At 42.8% G+C, this 20,739-nt stretch overlaps 1 protein-coding gene across 3 annotated transcripts in view; it reads right to left on the bottom strand.

Annotated features, from left to right (window-relative positions):
- Nucleotides 1–13,862, bottom strand: part of GRB10 (growth factor receptor bound protein 10) — a 168,735-nt gene extending 154,873 nt beyond the window's left edge. Inside the window, exon 1 of one of the 3 annotated variants that reach the window (XM_081971040.1) lies at nucleotides 13,711–13,862. The gene's annotated coding sequence lies outside the window, so the exon portion shown is untranslated. The other 2 variants (XM_081971042.1, XM_081971041.1) reach the window with 2 other exon arrangements.
- Between the last annotated feature and the right edge of the window lie 6,877 nt (nucleotides 13,863–20,739).

Here is a 20,739-nt window from a genome sequence, read left to right as displayed (position 1 = left end):
GGGCATTGTCAGAGTTCCAAGTAACACCCCCAATGAAAGAAAACTCAGAGGCTTGAAGTTCCTCAAAGTTCCATTGGAGCTGTTTGCGGGTGTCCAAGGGCTGCCAGTCCAGCACAGCTTTCATTTTCCCTGGGTTCATTTCCACTCTGTTTGACACTCTGTAGCCCAGGTAATCTAGAGAGGTTTTATTTAATTCACATTTTGACAGCTTTGGGTAAAGCTTTGCGGCTAGGAGTTTTTTCAGCACTTTTGCACTAGCTTTACATGCTCCTCTAGTGATTCACTGAATATGAGAATGTCATCTATGTACACTAGGACTCCTTTGTATAGATGCTCATGCAGCATCTCGTTTATCAGCTGCATGAAGACTACAGCTGTAGTCCCTGTAGGTCAAATGTCATGACCTTGAATTGGAAGCAGCCAAGCAGAGTTAAAAGGGGTCTTCTGTTTGTCTCCTTCTCTAATCTGTATGCGGTAACAGGCTTCTCTCAGGTCTAGTTTGGTGAACATCGTGCCCTTGGCCAAATGACTTAGCGTGTCCTTCTTGAGGGGGAAGGTGAGGTATACTCTACTCACATGCATTAATTCAGTGAAAATCTACACAAAGCCTCATTCCCCCCCCCCCCCTTCTATATTTTTTCTCTTTAAATAGTATTGAGGCTGCCACGCTGGACATGCTAGGCTGGATAAAACCCCAAACTAGGTTGGCACCAATGTATTTCCTTAGCTTGGCCATTTCTTTTGGAGTCACAGAATACTTAGGCAGCTTTGCTCCAGTAACAAACTCAATTAGTTGGTTGGGCAATGAGGGAGAAAGTTGCAATCTTGCTCCCTAAAGATAACTGACAAGTCTCAGTATTGTCTTGGCACCTGCGGGCTACCAGGAAGCTTCTCCGTGGCAGGTGCCACTGTTTCCCACTTGCTGGGGAACCTTTTGGCAACTATCTGGTTTGATGAGCAGCAGTGGGCCAATGCCCATTTTTAGCCTTCAGTAGCCACCTTCCCATGTGATAAGTCAGTCCCCATTTGTCTAGCTAGGTATATTACTGAGTCTGTCATTTTAGGAGTTACAACAAACCAGATGGGCTCTCGGTTGCACCCCATCTCTAACAAGCTTTGTGACCAAGATAGCAGGGGCTCCGCCTATCAGCATCCCAATGACCTGCTCAAAATGAATGGGGTATGTTAGGGGTTTCGTGCCTATCCCTAGCTGTTGGACTACAGGAAGGCTGATCAGGTACCTGATACAGCCAGTGTCTGTGATGGCCTTTACCTCCCTGTAAGGCAGTGCTTCTCAATTATTTTCTGTCATGCCCCCCCTAGGAAGAAGAAAACATTTTGCGCCCCCCCCCCCGCGCGACTGTAAATAGTATAATTTGTCTATAAAATTGTTATAAGTACACCTCTGCATAACATAGCACACCGGTCTTTCCTCGTCTCCCACCGTAGTCACATGCTTTCTTTCCTCTTTCCCTCTTACTTGTCTATCCTTCCTTCCACCCTCCCTTCCTCCTTCCCTTCCTTCCTGCCTCCCTTCCAGTTCCCTCCTTCCTCTTTCCCCCTGCCTGCCTGCCTTCTTTCCTCTTTCCCTATCCTCCTATCCTTCCTTTCTCCCTCCCTCCTTCCCTGCCTCCCTTCCAGTTCCATTCTTCCCTCCTTCCTTCTGCCTCCTTCCTGCCTGCTTGCCTTCTTTCCTCTTTCCCTCTTGCTTGTCTATCCTTCCTTCCACCCTCCCTTCCTCCCTCCCTTCCTGCCTCCCTTCCAGTTCCCTCCTTCCTCTTTCCCCCTGCCTGCCTGCCTTCTTTCCTCTTTCCCTATCCTCCTATCCTTCCTTTCTCCCTCCCTCCTTCCCTGCCTCCCTTCCAGTTCCATTCTTCCCTCCTTCCTTCTGCCTCCTTCCTGCCTGCTTGCCTTCTTTCCTCTTTCCCTCTTGCTTGTCTATCCTTACTCCCTCCTCCCTTTCTTCCCTCCCTCCCTGCCAGCAGCTCCTCCAGCATCCCAGCTGGAAGCAGCAGCACAACAGTCGCCGTTACCAGGGGCGAAGGGGTGGCGGTGGCAAGATCGGGCGACCGCCGCCCCTTTGTCCCTTCCCCAACAGCGGCTGTTGCGCTTCCGCTTCCAGACGGAATGCTGGCGGTGAAGCTGCTGGCGGGGAGGCGAGCTACCTGCATAAAGACGCCGCCGAGGGCATGGCAGAATATATCCCGGCTTGAAGTGGCAGCGCTGGGGACTGCTCAGAGACTCATCAGAGCCGCGGGCTGGAGCTGTGCAAAAAGTCTGCTTGGGCTGGGGGGGGGGAAGGGAGGGAAGCCTGGGACAGCCATGCTTCCCTCCCTCCCACCCCCGCCCGAGCAGGCTTCTTGCACAGCTCCAGCCCGCGGCTCCAATGAAAATCCACAGTCCGAAGTGCTGCCACTTCCAGGCGGGATATATTATGCCTCGCCCACGCCGCCGCCGTTGCACCCAGATGGAAAGGGAGCCTTCGCGCCCCCCTTTACGGAGCCTCGCGCCCCCCCAGGGGGGCGCGCCCCACTATTTGAGAACCGCTGCTGTAAGGTCCTGTTTCTGGTACTATGATCTGGGTTTTGATAGTGAAGAGGTGGATAGCTTCAATTACCATTGGGCCATTGATGCTGCAATGGCCCGATGGATCCCATAGGGCTTTCTGACTGGAGTTTCCTCGGTCCCAGTTGGAAGGAGAGGAACCTCAACAGTCTGTCTGGCAATTCTCCCCTTATCCAGTGGCTTCCTTGGGGTACGTTCTCACTGAGGTGCAGAGGGGGTTCAGATTTGACAGACTGAGAGGGAGCCAGGCATCTGATGCCCTGCGGACATGCTGATCACATCAGTAGCATTTAATCATCCCTGACAGTGTGGGTAGCAGCACTTCAGGATTCTTTTTGCTGGTTTCAAAACAATAGCAGAGTTGGAAGGACCTTGGAGGTCTTCTAGTCCAACCCCCTGCCTAGGCAGGAAACCCTATACCATTTCAGACAAGTGGCTGTCCAACATCTTCTTAAAGACTTCCAATGTTGGGGCATTCACAACTTCTGGAGGTGAGCTGTTCCACTGATTAATTGTTCTGTCAGGAAATTTCTCTTCAGTTCTAAGTTGCTTCTCTCCTTGATTAGTTTCCACCCATTGCTTCTTGTTCTACCCTCAGGTGCCTTGGAGAATAGTTTGACTTCCTCTTCTTTGTGGCAACCCCTGAGATATTGGAACACTGCTATCATGTCTCCCCTAGTCCTTCTTTTTATTAAACTAGACATACCCAGTTCTGCAACTGTTCCTCATATGTTTTGGTCTCCTGTCCCCTAATCATCTTTGTTGCTCTTCTCTGCACTCTTTCCAGAGTCTCTACATCCTTTTTACATCATGGCGACCAAAACTGAATGCAGTATTCCAAGTGTGGTCTTACTAAGGCATTATAAAGTGGTATTAACACTTCACGTGATCTTGATTCTATCCCTCTGTTTATGCAGCCTAGAACTGTGTTGGCTTTTTTGGCAGCTGCTGCACACGGCTGGCTCATATTTAAATGGTTGTCCACTAGGACTCCAAGATTCCTTTCACAGTTACTATTGTTGAGCAAGGTACCACCTATAATGTACCTGTACATTTCGTTTTTGTTGCCTAAATATAGAACCTTACTCTTTTCACCATTGAATTTCATTTTATTATATAGTGCCCAATGTTCAAGTTTGTCAAGATCCTTCAGCTTTGTGTCATCTGCAAATTTGATGAGTTCCCCATTTATTCCGTCATCCAAATCATTGATGAAGATGTTGAAGAGTACTGGGTCCAAAACAGAGCCTTTGGGTATTCCCTGCATACTTCCCTCCATGAAGATGCAGTTCTATTGAGGACTACACGTTGGTCAGCCAGTTATGAATCCATCTGGTGGTGATGCTGTCTAACCCACATTCTTCTACTTTATCTAGTAGTAGGTTATGGTCTACCTTATCAAATGCCTTACTGAAGTCCAAGTAAACTATATCGACGGCATTCCTCTGGTCCACTAATTTTGTCACATTATCAATGAATGCAATAAGATTAGTTTGGCATGATCTGTTTTTGAGAAACCCATGTTGGCTTTTGGCTATTACTTTGTTTGCTTCTAGATGTTCGCTAATTCGTTGCTTGATTATCTTTTCCAGAATCTTTCCTGGCATTGAGATCAGGCTGATAGGTCTGTAGTTTCCTGGATCTGTTTTTTTTTTCCTTTTTTGAAGATGGGAACCACATTCAGCTCTTTTCCAGTCCTTTGGTAGTTCCCCGGTGCTCCAGGATCTCTGAAAGATATAGTTCAGTTAGTAGTCTGCAGTTCTTTCAGAATCCTGGGGTTTAATCCATCTGGTCCTGGTGATTTGAACTCATCTAGGGTAGACAGGTGCTCACTTACCATTTTCTGTCCTATTTCAACTTGTGTTCCTAATCTGATTTTTGTGGTGCTGTTTTTGATAGGTTGGACTGTTTTATCCCTTTGTGTAAAGACAGATGCAAAACATGAATTAAATAGTTCTGCTTTCTCCCTATTGTCACCTTCTTGCCGCATTCTCCCAGCAATGGACCAATTGTTTCCTTAACTCTTTTCTTGTTTTTAATATGTTGGAAGAAGCTTTTTTTGTTATTTTTTACTTTTGTGGCAAGTCTTTCTTAATTGTGAGCCTTAGCTTTCCTCACTTCATCTTTACAGGCTCAGGCTATTTGCTGATATTCTGCCTTAGTTATGTCCCCTCCCTCCTTTCCACTTTTTGTACTTATCTTTTTTGTCTTTCAATTTGTCAGAGAGTTCTTTATGCAGCCATGCTGGTTTCTTTTGGGAGCTGTTATTTTTCTTCTTCATTGGTATTGTGCTAAATTTGGCTTTTGTAATCTCATTTTTCAAAATTTCCCAAGCTTCTTGAGTTGTTTTCCCCTTGAGGATTCTCATCCAAGGAATTTTTCCCAAGCTCTCTCTAAGTTTATTGAAATTAGCTCTCCTAAAGTCCAAGACTCTGGTTTCACTTTGTTCTACTACTTGTGCTTGCATAATGTTGAATTCCAATATTGCATGGTCACTTGCCCCCATGGTTCCTGTGGCTTCAACACCTTCTATCATTTCCTCTCTGTTAGTGAGAATGAAGTCCAATATGGCCGATTCCCTTGTTCCCTTCTCTACTTTTTGGGAAACAAAGTTGTCTGCTAGGTTAGGACCCTGTTGGATCTTCCACTTGGTGCAGAGTTTGTTTCCCAGTTGATGTCAGGGTAGTTAAAATCCCCTACTACTATTGTGGTGTGCTTCCTACATACCTTAGTTAGCTGACTAGCAAAACATCCATCTACTTCCTCTGGTTGGTTGGTTGGCTTGTAGTATAGACCTATGGCAATGTCATTTCCCCCCCAACCTTTAATTTTGACCCAAATGCATTCAAGATAGTTCTCATTATTGTTGTGCTCTATTTCTGTAGAGATTTAGTTATTTCTTATATATAGTTCAACACCATCTCCTCTTTTATTTGGTCTATTTCTTTTAAATAATTTAAATCCTTCTAGCTGTATGTTCCATTTGTCGGTTTCATCCCACCAAGTTTCTGTAATGGCAACAATATCGTATCTGCCCTCTTTTACTTGAATTTCTAATTTGCCCTGTTTATTCCTCATACTCTGTGCATTGGTGTATAAACATTTGAGTCCATTTTGATTGACCCTGTGTTTACTGTCTACATAACCTGTGCTATGCCTGTCTGCCCCTATTTTCTTGCCACTTGTTTGCTTCGTGCACATGGTATGGCACTCACTATTAAATGCTTGGTTTTGCTTGACAGCGGGAGTGATAATCTTACTCACACAAACATCTGTGTTACATGCACTGATAACCCTATGAATTTTAGATTTCTGGGGATTGATGTTCTGTATCAATTAATTCTGTCCCTGCTGTTCAATTTAAATGTTTATCCAGAAAATCTGTGAATTTAATGCCAAGTAACTCAGTCCCTTTCTTGGATGGGTGCAAACCATCTCTTTTGTACAGTTTTTCATTGGACCAGCAGCAGACGTCATGACTAATAAAACCATAGCTTTCCCTTTCACACCACTCCTTTAGCCAAACATTAAACTCTGCTACAAGCTGGCCCTTCCCTTTTTGTTCCTTATATACTGGTGAAGCCTCTGAAAAGATAAGCCTACAACCTATACTTCTAAGTTCATACCCCAAGCTCTGGAAATCATTCTTCACAGAGTACATCTTTTTGGGACAGATCATTTGTACTAAAATGTATAATAGCATCAACATCACAGTCCTTACTTGCATTCTTGACTATCTTAAAAATATGCCTCGTCTCTGCTGACAGTAGCGCCTGGCAGACACCTGACCTCCATATCCTTTCCTAAATTTACATCCCTTATGATTGAATCACCAACCAGAAGGTGACTTCTTTTTGCATACCTTGCTCTTCTTGTGCGACTGATGTGTGATACCTGGTTCCCCATTTCGCCTTTCCGAAGTAAGTTCTTCAATTTGGACCATGATCCCCTGCTTATTTGAGTAATCATTATCACAATTACCTTGGCCTGTCTCTTTAGTGTCCCCATTAGGGTCAGCAAGGGCACTATATCTGTTATGCTGGGTCACAGCAAAAGCTTTGTGTTTACGGTTTACAGCTCTCACCCTGCCAGATCCCACGGTTGTCCAGACTGCCCTTCACCTGCAGGATCTTTGCGGTGGGGGGGGGGGGGGCTGATAGCGTGACATCTCCATAGAGTGAAATGGCCGAATTGGACACCTAATTTCTGCTTGGAGAGCACAGATTAGAGATTCTAGATAGTAATCTGTCTATGTAGACTAGTAATTTGTTTACAAAGGGGACAGTATCCAAATTTGAAAAGAGTACTGCAAAGTCAGGTGCAAGACAGCTATTACATTAAACTAAACCGGTCATTTTGAAATAAAATAAAATCACAATTTCAAGCACACTAATCCAGAATGTATTATTACTATTTTTGGTTTACGGACATATGATTCTATCGACTCCTTTTTGTCTCTCTGCTTCCCCCCCTTCCAGCCAGCAGCTCCAATCACCAGCCACAGGAAAGTTGAAATGAAATTGAGTTAAAGGGCCACTACCTACTCTTCTTTGTCTCTCTGCTTCCCTGCTTTCTCTGCAGTCAGCTTCTGATGGGGGTGGATTTCAAGATCCATGGCCACTGTTGTGTTGTACCAGGCTTGTATATGCTCCAGAACCCCCCTGATGCCACACACGTGCCTCAGGTCTGGGTCCAGGACCTTTTTGAAGTGGTGGATGAGGAGCCGTTCAAGCCAGGCCCTCAGTTTTCCAACCAGCCTCTGGAATTCCCATCCTAATTCTTTCAGGGCTGGCCAGCTTGCTTTAATGCTTTGATCTGGGCTTCGGCTTCTACTCGATGGGCTGTGTCCTCAAACCTACCTAGAAGCAGTAGAACAAACTCATCCTCCAGTTCAGGGGCTCCCTCATCATGTAGCTCAGCTATCCACTCTGCTGCTTCCCCTTCATTCATGCCATCTGCTATTGCCAAAATCATGTCCTGGTGGGTCTAGTATTGCTCCCCATAGCGATCGATGTGGGACCAAACCCCATTAAGTAAGTAGCTTTCCAAAGGTCCCAACAAACGTCACTGTAAACTGTGGAGGACGCCAAAGAACATTTATATAATATTATAAATACATTATTAAACATTTCCATCAATACTTTATAAAACATTCCTATGTATACTTGGGTTTGTTTGTGCTACTAGATATTTCAGATGTGAAAAGATGCAAACTTCTATTTATTACTCAGGTGTATTTATTTGTTTACCTGCAGCTCACAAGTCATTCAGGACAAAATATCACAAAAAAGCCATTATCTATAAACTTTCAATATCTATACACCTACAGTATGTACAAACTATAAAACCAACACTATGGCCAGCATCAAAATCTATCAAACAAAAGAACCTTTAAGATAATCGAGAAGAAGTTGATCTGACCAATTTACACTGGCCTTTAGGAAGATCCATACTTTGTTCCCATCCAAAACCAAAATATATCTTGTATACTTACTTGCACAAGACAGACAAGAGTTCATTGGGAGAAGAGGATCTGTAGGTAAAAGGATATATCACAGGTACCTGGATTTTCCTTCTCTCATTTTTCCCCATAACACAATGTTGCTGGGTAGAGAGGCAGCGATTGGCTCAAAGTCACCCAGTGAGCTTCTGAAAATGGACTTAAAATCTGAGTAAGCTGAACATAAACCCACATTACCTCTCCACTTTAATTTTCAAGCAGCTCTCTCAATTGTATTCTTTAAAGAGGTCCTGGAAATAAATGATCATTTATCAGATACAGTAAACAAACCTATCTGCAAACACTAAATATCTGTGCTTGGATGAGAACTATCAGAGCTATAAAAAGTAAATTAAAAAATCCTAGAAGATAGTAACAGTCTGTTCCATATACCTTCCAATAAAGTTACATAGATGTTCCATGAAAATACCAAAGTCAACCATTCCCCCCCCCCCCAATACGGTATTTTTAAGGAGCTTAATTAAAATATCTGCAACTTTATCTCGTATTCTATTACAACCACAAAAAGAAAATCACGACTACTTTACTCCCATTTTTAATTTTTAAAAAACGTTTACACTTTCTTTGCCATCTTTCTTATGAACTTTTCATAAGGAAGCCTGTGATTTTGAAAGCCTGACATTTATTATGAGACACTAAGTTAGCCACATATTGATTTATAATGCACCGTCATGTTATTTTGTTATTCCTAGTGATCTCTACGATGATCCATCCCTAACTTGGTCTTTTGGGTCTTTTAATGGTGGATTAATTGTCATTGTAACTGAATATGCACACCTTGTTGTTGGTCATCCTCTACTCTTTCCTTTCATCTTTCCCAGCACCAGTGCTCTCTCTGTGGAGCTAGGTTTTACAGAATGTATTCAAAGTAGGATAATTCAAGCCATGTGTGTGCCTCAAGTTACAACTCTGAATGTTCATTAATATCTGTTTGGAGTTTACCTTTCTATTATCCTTTGCTTAGAAGTAATAAATAGTTCAAATTATTAATGGTAGCTTGTTTACCCCTGCACACTTTTCATTCAAAAAATATCTGCCTCCTTAACTGCAACCACGTTGGCTAATCCTGCCCCTAATCCTGGGATTAGCCTTGCTGTAATTCTTAATAGAGTTAAAATATCAATTTTAGAATTGATATCAGAAGCCCTTCAATTTATGTAATAAATTAAATGATAGTACATAATGCATGAAAAGGGAATTCTCATAATGAATTCATGCACCTAACCTAGAATTTTTACACATTTACAATAATGGAATAGAGGAAGTACTTCTAATATAGGTAGTCCTTGACTTATGACAACAGCTGGGCCCAAAACTCCAATTGCTGAGCAAGACAGTTATTAAATTGTGCTTCATTTTACAATGTTTCGGTTAAGTCAATCTGTCTTCCCCTATTGACTTTGCTTGTTGGATGCCAACTGGGAAGGTTGAAAATGGCAATCACATGACCCGAGGACACTGCAACCATTATAAATATATATCAGTCGTCAAACATCTGAATTTTGATCATGTGACCATGGGTATGCTGTCACGATTGTGTGAGAACTGCCCATAAGTCACTTTTTTCAATGCCATTGTAATATCTAATGGTTGCTAAATGAGTAGCTGTAAGTCGAAACTACCTGTAGTGTACATATACTTTTGCTGTTATCCACTTTTGGGAATTGAAAGTTACGAAGTTACTTTTTAAAATGATAGGCAGGTAGGTAGGTAGATAGTTATACCGTTTCCCTAAAAATAAGATCTATCCCAAAGACCCTAGCATGTTTTTATGCGTGCTCTAATACAAGCCCTACTTCCCAAAATAAGACCAACTTAAGAGCCTGTGCATCCAGCTACCCACCCATTCCTCCTGGTTGCTCATGGTGCCATGGCCATGAGGTGAGGGGGGTGGAGCTTAACTCAGAGCCCCTGTAGCCACGCCATCCAAGCCCTGACACTTTCCTTGTGCAGCAGGAGCTCACTTCTTCTGCTTGCTTGTGGCTGCAATGGAGGCCAAGCAGCATACTGATGCTGTGGCCATGAGGTGAGGCAGGTCGTGGTGTGGACCAGTTGGCTGCAGGGCCCTAAAGTAAGCTGGTGTGAGGTACATGGGGCAGCTCTACCCTTCACCTCATGGTCATGGAGGGGAGGAAGGGAGGGAGAGAGATGAGAGAGATTAGAGAGAAGGAGAGGGGGGAGAGAGAATATGTATATTTATATATATGATAGTCATAGTCCTCTACTTACAACTGAGCCCAGAATTTATGTTGCTGAGTGAGAAAATTAAGTGAGTTTTGCCCCATTTCATGACTTTCCTTGCCCCATTTGTTAAGTGGCTCACTGCAGTTGGTAAATTAGTAACACAGTTGTTAAATGAATCTGACTTCCCCATTGATTTTGCTTGTCACAACATCACAAAAGATGATCACATGACTGCAGGACACTGCAACAGTCATAAATATGAACCAGTTGTCAAGCATCCAATGTAAATCACGTGACCATGGGGATGCTGCAATGGTCATAAGTGTGAAAAATGGTCATGTCACTTTTTTCAATGCCTTTATAACTTTGAATGGTCACTAAAGGAACTGTTGTAAGTTGAGGACTGCATATATATGGCAAGATCAATTCTCATATATATGAAACCTGTTAGTTTACCTTGAAAGTCTTCTAGTCCAACCCCCTGCCCATGGCAGGAGATCCTATATCAGTGATAGCAAATCTTCACGCTCGTCTGGGCCACAACCAGGAAGAGGAGCTGCCCAGGGGGGATGTGCTCGCCAGAAAATGAACCTCTGGTTTCCAGCACATGCATGCAAGTCATCCGGTTACTGCCATACATATGCACATGCCAGTCAGCTGGCCGCATGCTCACACCAGAAAACAGAAGACCAGCTCTTATGGTTTCCAGCACTGCTGCATACACAAAGGCCAGCTGATCGTCACATGTGCATGTGCATCAAAAACCCGGAAGAGGAATGGGCGATGCCGCACATGCCAGGAGACATGGCTCCACGTGCCACTTCGGACACACGTGCCATAGGTTCGCCATCACGGTCCTATACCATTCTGGACTTTCTTTTGGCTTGATGGGATAGATACACATAATCACAGAAAAAATAACAGAATAACCAAACAGAATAATAAAGTTGGAAGGGACGCCAGACGTCCTCCATTTCAATCCTCTATTCAAGCAAGAGACCCTATATCATTTCAACCAAATGGCTGTCCAATGTCTTCTTTAAAACTTTCAGTGATGAAGCTGTTCCACTGGTTAATTGTTCTCTGTGTCAGGAAATTTCTCCATAGTTCTAGGTTGCTTCTCTCCTTGACTAGCTTCCATCCACTGTTCCTTGTCCTGTTTTCAGTTGTTTTGAAGAATAGGTTGACCCCCCCTCATCTTTGTGGCATCTCTTTAAATATTAGAACACTGCTATCAGGTCATCCCAGTGCTTATTTTCACAACAACATTTCCTCCAACCATTCTTCATAAGACTCCAGGTCCCTAATGATCTTTCTTGTTTTTCTCTGCATTCTTTCCAGAATTCTCAATGCATGACACAATATTTCAAATGTGATCTTATCAAGGCATTATAAAGTTGATATTAGAAAGAATAGTATTATCTGCTACTAGCTTTAACTCATTTTTGGCAACCACATACTTTCTCCAGTCAAGATAATTAATGACCAACCATTCCAAATGCAAACAACAGTGGTCTAACAGTTGAATCTGCAAAATCTTAAGTTATAGAATCCAGACCAAAATTCCAAATAAGATTATGAATCATTGTGAATCAAAACTGGAACAAATCAACTCTGGCACACTTCAGATTAAGAAATACATACACACACACACACACAGTTCACTTCATTTGCCTATGGGAATAAAGGGGGGGGGGCTTGCATCCATTATAATATTGCTGAAATGATAACTTGTATTATATGAAAATAATTTGTTATGCCTTTATTACAAAAAGAAAAAGGCACCAGCCAGCAAGTCACAAGAATGTATTCTAACACCACCTTTATGGATACAATTGCCAAGTAAATGACTATATTTTTTTATAAAATCTCATGAAACATAAATAAATAGCATTAATTTATGGGGTATCTGGTACACTTTAAGGGTACCCTAAACCAGAAAAGAACACAATGCAATGTTCCAAATTTTCCACAATGCAATGTTTCCAATTTTGCTTGGGAGATGGGTATGTTCACCTTCAGAGAAGTTGTCAAGATTCCTGCATGAGTCTGAAAGCTTGGACTTCGAAAACTTGGTCCCAGTAACAGACCCAAATTGGATCCTGTAACATCCTGGGACAGGTATATTTGCCTTCCTTCATGAGAAGACTTTGAGTTTAAACAGATTCCGTCCCTTTCTCTGGATTCTAAAGGAACTAACTGTTTGCAGGTTCTATGATGCTTATTTAGGGAAAAGAGAATAGAAAGTAACACTCTTCTGCAATTTTGAAGAAATAGTTACCAAATCGAATTATATCACGGAGGAGACAAGGCATCTGTAAGGCCTTCATTTATATCTTTCTGAATTATAGTTCAAAGGCTACGTTTTAGCAGGTTGTTGCTGGATTAGCTCCACAATTCTTTCACTTCCCTCTTAAATCTTCAGATGCATCCTCTCTTCCCAGCCCCACCCACTCCCATCCAATCTCGACACCCCAAAATGGGCGGGGCAAAGAATAAACCGCACTACCAACCACAAGTGATTGGCATAAACGGACAAGCCCCTCAAATCTAGTTATTTAGGAGGGGAGGTAGAGAATAGGAGGAGAAATATGAACTCCACCCTTATTTTATGATGCAATGTGGAAAAGACAGAGATCCAGTGCTGAGAAACAAAGTTTGTAGCCCCAAAGCTTGTTGTCTTTTTTTTTTTTTTTTTTTAGTAAAATGAGCGAAGATTTGTGTCACCAGTTAAGAAACACAGCACGTTTTGGGCATTTCCAACGGGCTCTATAAACTTTTAGTCCCTCCCCACTACACCAGCGGTGCGCGTGCCAAAAAGAGAGGAAGAAAGGAGAAGGCGTGCTTTATTAAACTAAGGGAATTTACTTCTCAAAAGACAGCTAAAGCCTCCCAGCTACCCAATCGCAAGCAAAGGGCCTCGAATTACTGCAAAAAGACCCCCGCCTTTCTTACACAACCCCCGCTCCTCCACACGAGAAGGCGCCTTGTACATTTGCTAGCCCGCTCCACAGCAAACGGAAAGCGAGGCACGACCCAGCCCCTCACTTTTTCAGGCAAGACTTACCTGCCAGGTTCCAAGCTCTCCTCCAGTGGCCCCTCTTTTTATCCTGTCGCCTCCCTTTCCTCCTGGGAGACGGAGAACTCGAGCGAGCTGGGCGCCCCCGCCCCCTCTCCTTCCACACACTCTACGGTGCAGATCGGATCAAGTTTAGGGCGGACTAAGAACAGCGTGCAAGAAGAAAAAGAACCGGGGCAAGCAAGGAGGAGATCCTCTTGCATCAGCACCCGGAACTTTCTTGGAGGCGAGGGGAGACAAAAAAGAAACTTCTGGCTTCCACACGTACACAAAAACCCACGTACAAATAACCTAGCAAGTCCGGTAGGAGTAAGAAGAGAAGAGTCTGAGTCTTCTTGTTCTTTCGCGAACGTATATTTACCGTTGTTTATTGGCTTTCCTCCTCAAAGTTCCTTGTATTTAATCAGGACTATTTGTCCGAGCCACCGCCGCCGCCCGCTAACACTTGGTTGCTCAGCTGACTCTTCCTAACTCACAGACGTTCCCCTCCCTCTCCCCTTAACTGGGCCTTAAGCCCTCCCATCACCGCGCCTCCCGCTGTCTGCTTTACGCAGTCGCAAGCGATAGCTCCTCGGCCATGTATGCTTCGTGAGTTCTCCCAGCGGATTCTAGGAGCCTGTAACTTTTTCTGAGACTGAAGAGCTTCTGCCGTTTCCCCACGTAGCCAAGGAGCGCGTGCTGACGCGCGCGCACGCATCGGCATTGGAAGTGTAACCGAGCACGCAGGACATTATAGGCTTCCTTAATATGGTTGGGTTTGGATTGGAATCTGAACTTAGCCTCATTTCGTTAAATGTGGAATGTTTTGCAAGCAAATCTGGGAGTGAAGCCTCCTTGTGCGAGGCGGAAATCACTTCCCAATAACCATATGTGGGTTAGCTACTAGCAAATATTATTAGAACAAAATATAAAACTCTGATTTTCGTCCAATCACACTTAACTAGTAGTTAACTGCAAGTCGCATTGTTTCTCCGTTGAGCACATTTTTGATGCAGCAGAACAGCCAAAGCCTGCTCCAACTAGAGATACGAACACCTCCCCCCCCTCACACACACACACACTTTTTTGGCATGTATATATAAAGGAAGATACTTAACCCACGGCCTAGATTCATTCTCCAGCTTTTGGCATCTAGATGGGCTAAGAAGTGCTCCTAAAAGCAGAAGCACATGGAGAAATAAAAAAACATCTCATTAATGTTGCTAGAGAATGAATCTATTACATCTAATCTGAAAATTCAAGCTAAATTAAATCATTGAGAAAAGGAAGTCTTATCATTATATTAGAAAGAACAGTCATATAGAACATTGAGCATGTCTTCCCAGAGAGCATGTTCATAATTATTAGTCCTCCAACTAAAAAAACTATACAATATCCTTTATAAGCAGCTGCTCAATTCAGTAAAAAAAAAAGGCTGCAAAGATCTGTGTATGTTCAAGCAGTTGCATTCAGAAGTTATTCCTTTGGAGTCTGAAACAATTTGTATAGAAACAGAACCACTTTCATGAGCAAGGCCAACTATGAAATCCAATTTAGAAGGATAGAGTTGATAGTATTGAAAAGCTTCTGGGATCCATGAGAACCCAGACAGCTATAGTATTCTTACCTTTGTTCACAACAATGGAAAGTACTTTGATGACCTCATGGTTTTTCTCACAAAATTTGCATAACCAGACTGAAATCAGTCAATAAATCAAAAATCATTCAAAAATGACTGGAGGGTAAATAATTACTCAACAGCAGCAACTGTGAGAAGAATTTCAATTTTGTATCTTTTTAATAAATTTAAAAACATTTCTACAATTCTGTTTTCACTTTGTCATTATGGGGTACTGAGTGTAGATTAATGAGAAGAAAATGAATTTCAACAACTGTAGAATCAGGCTGCAGCATAACAAAATTGACAAAAGAGAAGGAGGTTTGAATGCTTTCTGAATGCACTGTAGGTGTTCTAGTGGACAATCACTTGTGAGCGAACAGTGTGCTGAAGCTGCCGAAAAAGTCAATGCAGCCCTCCATCAACAGAGGGATAGTATCAAGATCACATGAAGTGATTGTATTGTTTTATACCACATTGGTAAGACCACACTTGGAATACTGCATCCAATTTTGGTCGACACGATATAAAAAAAAGATGTTGAGATGCTAGAAAGAGTACAGAGAAGAGCCACAAAGATAATTATGAGTTGGGAAGCTAAACCATACCATGAATTGTCATTGAAACTAGGACTGTCTAACCCCATGATGGCGAATCTATGGCACATGTGCCAGAGGTGGCACACAGAGCCCTCTCTCTGGGCACCTGTGCAGTTGCCAGCTGCTCTTCTGGTTTCCGGCATGAGCATGCAGCAAGTCTTCACGTGCGCCATAGCACCGGAAACCCAAAGACCAGCTGGCCAGTGTGCATATGCATGCTGGCCACCTGATCTTCAGGTTTCTGGTGCATGCACAAGCATGCACACACATTCTGGTTTGGGCACTCGGTGCTGAAAAGGTTCGCCATCACTGGTCTAGCCTAAGAAAGAGAAAAAATTGGGGTGACATGATAGCAGTCTTCCAATACTTGATTGTCACAATCAACCACCTCCATTGTGCTGTTCCTGCTTTGGGGCACCAAGACGGTTAATAGAGCCATGTCTTTAGGCCCTTCAAAAAGATGAGAGGGGCAAACTTCACATTGGGACAAGATGTTTTAGAGGGCAGGTGAAACAGTAGAGAAGGCCCAACTCCTGGATCCCACCAGCTGGAATAATCAGGTTGAAGGGCCCGCAGTATGTCTCTTCTGCTGGCATGAGTGATGTGGACTAATCCCAGTGGGTTGAGGTCGACCCCCAAATAACCTTGACCCATACCATGAAGGTCTTTTAAGGTGATCATCAATATCTTTAATTGCACCCAGAAGCAGATTGGTAATCAATGAAGCTGATGGAGCAGTGGTATTACAGGGGGGATTCTTGAAACCCCCAAACTACCCTTGCTGCTGCACTCTTCACCAGGTTGATTCCAAATTCTCTTCAAGGATAACAATAATAATAATAATAAACTTTAATTTATAGACCGCACCCTTTCCTAAACAGGACTCAGGGCGGTGTACAGTCATATTAAAACAATGTAAATACAAAAATATAGGTAGATATACATAAATAGACGGAGGAGGTAGGTTGTACACTGTACAATAGATTAAAATTCGAATATAAATTAAAATTACCCTTAAAAATTACCCCAAAATAAGGTGTTTGCCAGGAGGTTGAAAGTGAGACTATAAATCAGCCAGGCCAGCTAATTGGAACAGGTGGGTCTTAAGTTTCTGTCGGAAGGAGCGGAGGTCGGTAGTAATTCTAATATCTAATATAACCCCTTGTAGAGTGCATTATAGTTGTCCAGTTGTGAAATGACTAGGGACTGAATAACTTGGCACAGGGAATCTTGATCCAGGAAACTGGCACACAACACAAAGTTATGCAAAGGATCTCCTACCTGCAATTGTCATCTGTTCCTCGAACAGGAGTTGTGAGTCCAGAGGAACCTCCAAGTTGTGGATTGGGTGTTTCTGGGGCAGTTCCATCCACAGTGAAAAATAACGAAGTCCTGGATCCTGGAATCCTGTGCACCCAAAGCCATGTGGTCTTGCCAGGATTCAGTCGAAGCCTGTTTCCCCCATCCAGCCCCCCCGCCCCCCCAGCATCCAGGTACCACAAAGGTGTGTCTACAGAATCACTCAGGTCACCAAGAGTGGAAATATGTAGTTGGGCATCTTCAACATTCATTATATACTTCCAATCATGGATGATTTCACCGAACGGTTTCATTTAGATGTTGAAAAGGAGTGGAGAAAGGACTGAGTCCTGTGGTACACCACAGAATAATGGCGGAAGGCTGAATTTCTCACTTCCTCTCAATACCGACTGGGACCTGCCACAGAAAAAAAAGCCAAACCAGCAAAGAACTGTGCCACCCAGCCCCAGCAGCCAGTCCAAAAGGATATCATGGTCAATGGCTTCGAAAGAAGTCAAAAAGTGTGAGGATGGGTGCACTAGCCAGAGAGCATCAACAAGCATGACCAATGCCATCTCCATCCCTTAACCAGGCCTGAATCCTGACTGAAAGGGGTCCAGATAATCTGCTTCATACATGGTCCTCTGCAGCTGCCACACCATCATCTTTTCCACAATCTTCCCTAAGATCAGGAGGTTGAAAACTGGATGAAAAATGTCCAGGCTGGTAGGATCCAGTTATGGTTTTTTAAGGAGGTGGCAAACCAGGGCTTAAAAGCATCCAGAAATGTTCCCTCCTCCAGTGATATATTAATCACTTAATGGACCCACCCACTAATCCCCATCCTGGAATCTTTCACCATCCAGTGGAGACAAGGATCTAACTGACAAGTGGTGGCACTTACAGCAGCAAGGGCCCTGTCCATTTCATCAGGGCCAGCCAGATCAAACTGTCCCCAGATAACAGGGTGAGACTTCTCCCCTGCCATCTCACATGGAGTATCTCCGTGCACAGGGTCCAACTGGAAACAATCCAAGTGACTTTGTCCATCAGAGGCTGAACAAACTCCTCTGCCTAGCCCTGAAAAAGATTGCCCAAACTCCTCTGATGTAAGAGGGAACAGGTGACCAGAAACAGGACCTCTGGGTGGCTCTCTGAGAATGCAATAAGAGTGGAGAACTACTGCTGTTTTGCCACTCTTACCACTATGATGTAGGCCTTAATAACGGCTCTAAGTCATGTCCAGCCAGAGTCATCTCTTGTCTTCCTCCAGTGGTACTCTAGGCATCTCTTGGCCGTTTTCAGAACTTGCGGCTCCTCAGTAAACCATGGGGGAGGGTCAGAAATGATGAGTCAAGAGAGGTTACATAGGTGAAATCCTGTCCAAAGCATGGCTGCCCTTAAATTTCAGTCTGCTGCCACAGCTTCAGCAGGACCATGCAGCAACACCTCTGGGACCCATCAGAGACTATCAAACACTAAGGGTGGACCAATAAATAGCCAATAAATAATACCAATAAATAGTCAATATCGAGAGATTGTGAGAAATTAGGCAAGAAAGTTAAGGAGTTAAGAGCACAGGTGGTGTTTTCATCTGTACTTCCAATGAAAGTCAGCATCCAATGAGAGAACAAAGGATCTTAGAAATAAACAACTGCTTAAGGAATGCTGCTACCAAGAGCACTTCAGATTCCTAGATCACAATCTGCATTACACTACATGAAGGGCTTCTGACAAGGGATGAACTGCTCTTCATAAGAACTGGGAAGAAATTATATTCGAACATGACTAGCACAGCTTATCCAAAAAGCTTTAAACTAAAACTGAGGGTGGGGAGAGGTGACCAATCTTTAGGATCTAATCCCAATCATAAATTCCAAGACAATCAAACAAGGAGGTAGGGAGTGATAGGAAGAAAAAACTCCTCAAATGTAAAGTAGGAGATGTAGGAAGCATACCAAGGGTCAGCCATAAAGCCCTCTGATAGTGAACAAACAGGGTGAATTAGGGTGAACAGGGCAAGAATACAAAAAAAGGTAGGAAAATGCATGAACATTTGAATAGCTATTGGCAGTTTTGATTTTACATTAAATCATCAATATATTCAATCATTTTTAATGTCACTTCCATTAATTACATTATAACAACAATTGCAATAATGTTTCAATTCATTTTTGTGACCTGAGTCTTCTCAGTGTTGGATCCTCCCCCCTGTCTTCTGGCAGAGCCTCGGCCCCTCCCTCCTTCATATCTTGTGTACCATCCCCTGTTTCATCTAGAAAGGCACTATGTTTTTTAATGAAAGCCTCCGCTTCCACTACTGTGTTGATTCTAATTCTACTGCCCTCCCAGAAAATCAACATACCCTCTGGCAATAACCACCTGAACCAGACCCCAGGGCAAGAATAATATTGTTGCCATTACTGAAAGTTGGTGGGATAAAACTCAGGACTGGAATGCACTGATGGGAGTAAATAAACAGACTTATCAAAAGAGGAGGTGGAGTTGCATTAAATGTAAAAAAAAAGCATTACATCCCTACAGAAATGCATAAAGCCAAAGATAAAAGCTTCCTTGAATGCTTATTAGTTAATATAAAAGGAAAAAAGAATGACATTGCCATAGGTGCATACTACACTACAGGCCACCCAATGAAGCACAGTGGTAGCACAGTGGTTAGGCTACTTCTGCTGATTGCCGGCTGCCAGCAATTTGAGTCTCACTGACTGAAGGTTGAATAAGACTTCCATCCTTCCAAGATCAGTGAAATGAGGACCCATTATTGTTGGGGGCAATATGCTGACTGCCTAAGCCACTTTGAGAGGGATGTAAAGCACTGTAAAGTCTAAGTGCTATAGCTAACCAGTTAACAAATGTATATAGGAAACATACCAAAGTAGTAAGGGTGAACTTTAATTCCCTTACATCAACTTCGAAACAGACTCTGCATCAAGTGGAAGATCAAGCAGGCTAGCTAACAACTTTGTCATCCAAAAGGTAGAGAAAAAAACTAGAGGGTCAGCTATATTAGACTTAATTTTTATTCAGAGATGAAATAATAGAGAGGGTTGAAGCTGGGGGGAGAGCAACCATATCATATTGGAATTCAATATAATGCAGACACAATCAATAGAAGAAAATCAAATTAGTGTCTTAGATTTTAAAAGAGTTGATTTCAACAAATTTAGAGAGAGCTTGGGAAAGATTCCATGGATGAAAACCTGAAACAACTCAAGAAACTTGAAAAACTCTGAAAAATATTATTATAAAAACCCAGTCCACCACAATACTGCTGAAAAAGAAAAATAAGAAATTCAAAAAGAAACCAGCATAGTTGCATAAATAATTTTCTGATAAATTGAAAGGCAAAAAAGATAAATATAAAAAATGGAAAGAGGGAAGGCAGAAACCCAGCATATAGCCTGAATCTGCAAAGATAAAATCAGGAAAGCTAAGGCTCATAATGAACTAAGACTTGCAACAAATTTAAAAAATAATTTTTAAAAGTTTTTTTTCAACATGTAAAAAAACAAGAAAAAATCAAGGAAACAATGAGAGAAGATGGCAAGGAAGTGACTAGCAGCAAGGAAAAGGCAGGGCTGTTTAATTCTTTCTTTGCATCTGTCTTCCTGCAAAAGGAAAAAATAGCCCAACTTAACAAAAACAGAATCAAAAAAGACAAGTAGGAATATAGATTAAAACAGGCAAGAAAATGATAAGAAAACACCTGGCCATTCTAGATGAGTTCACATCATCCATTTGAGATGGAGTACATCCCAGAGTTCTAAAGGACTAGGCAGCTGCAATTTCAGAAATAATCTACCGGGAGAGAAAATTGTAGTGGGGTCAATTCTCTTCAATAACTTCAGTCTTGTTAGCCTGTCATCTATAAACT

Source organism: Natrix helvetica (genome assembly GCF_964273705.1).
Source record: "Natrix helvetica genome assembly, chromosome: Z".
Lineage (NCBI taxonomy): Eukaryota > Metazoa > Chordata > Lepidosauria > Squamata > Natricidae > Natrix > Natrix helvetica.
The sequence above is the reverse complement of the archived record's forward strand: the minus strand, read 5'-3'. Positions and strand labels throughout refer to the sequence as shown.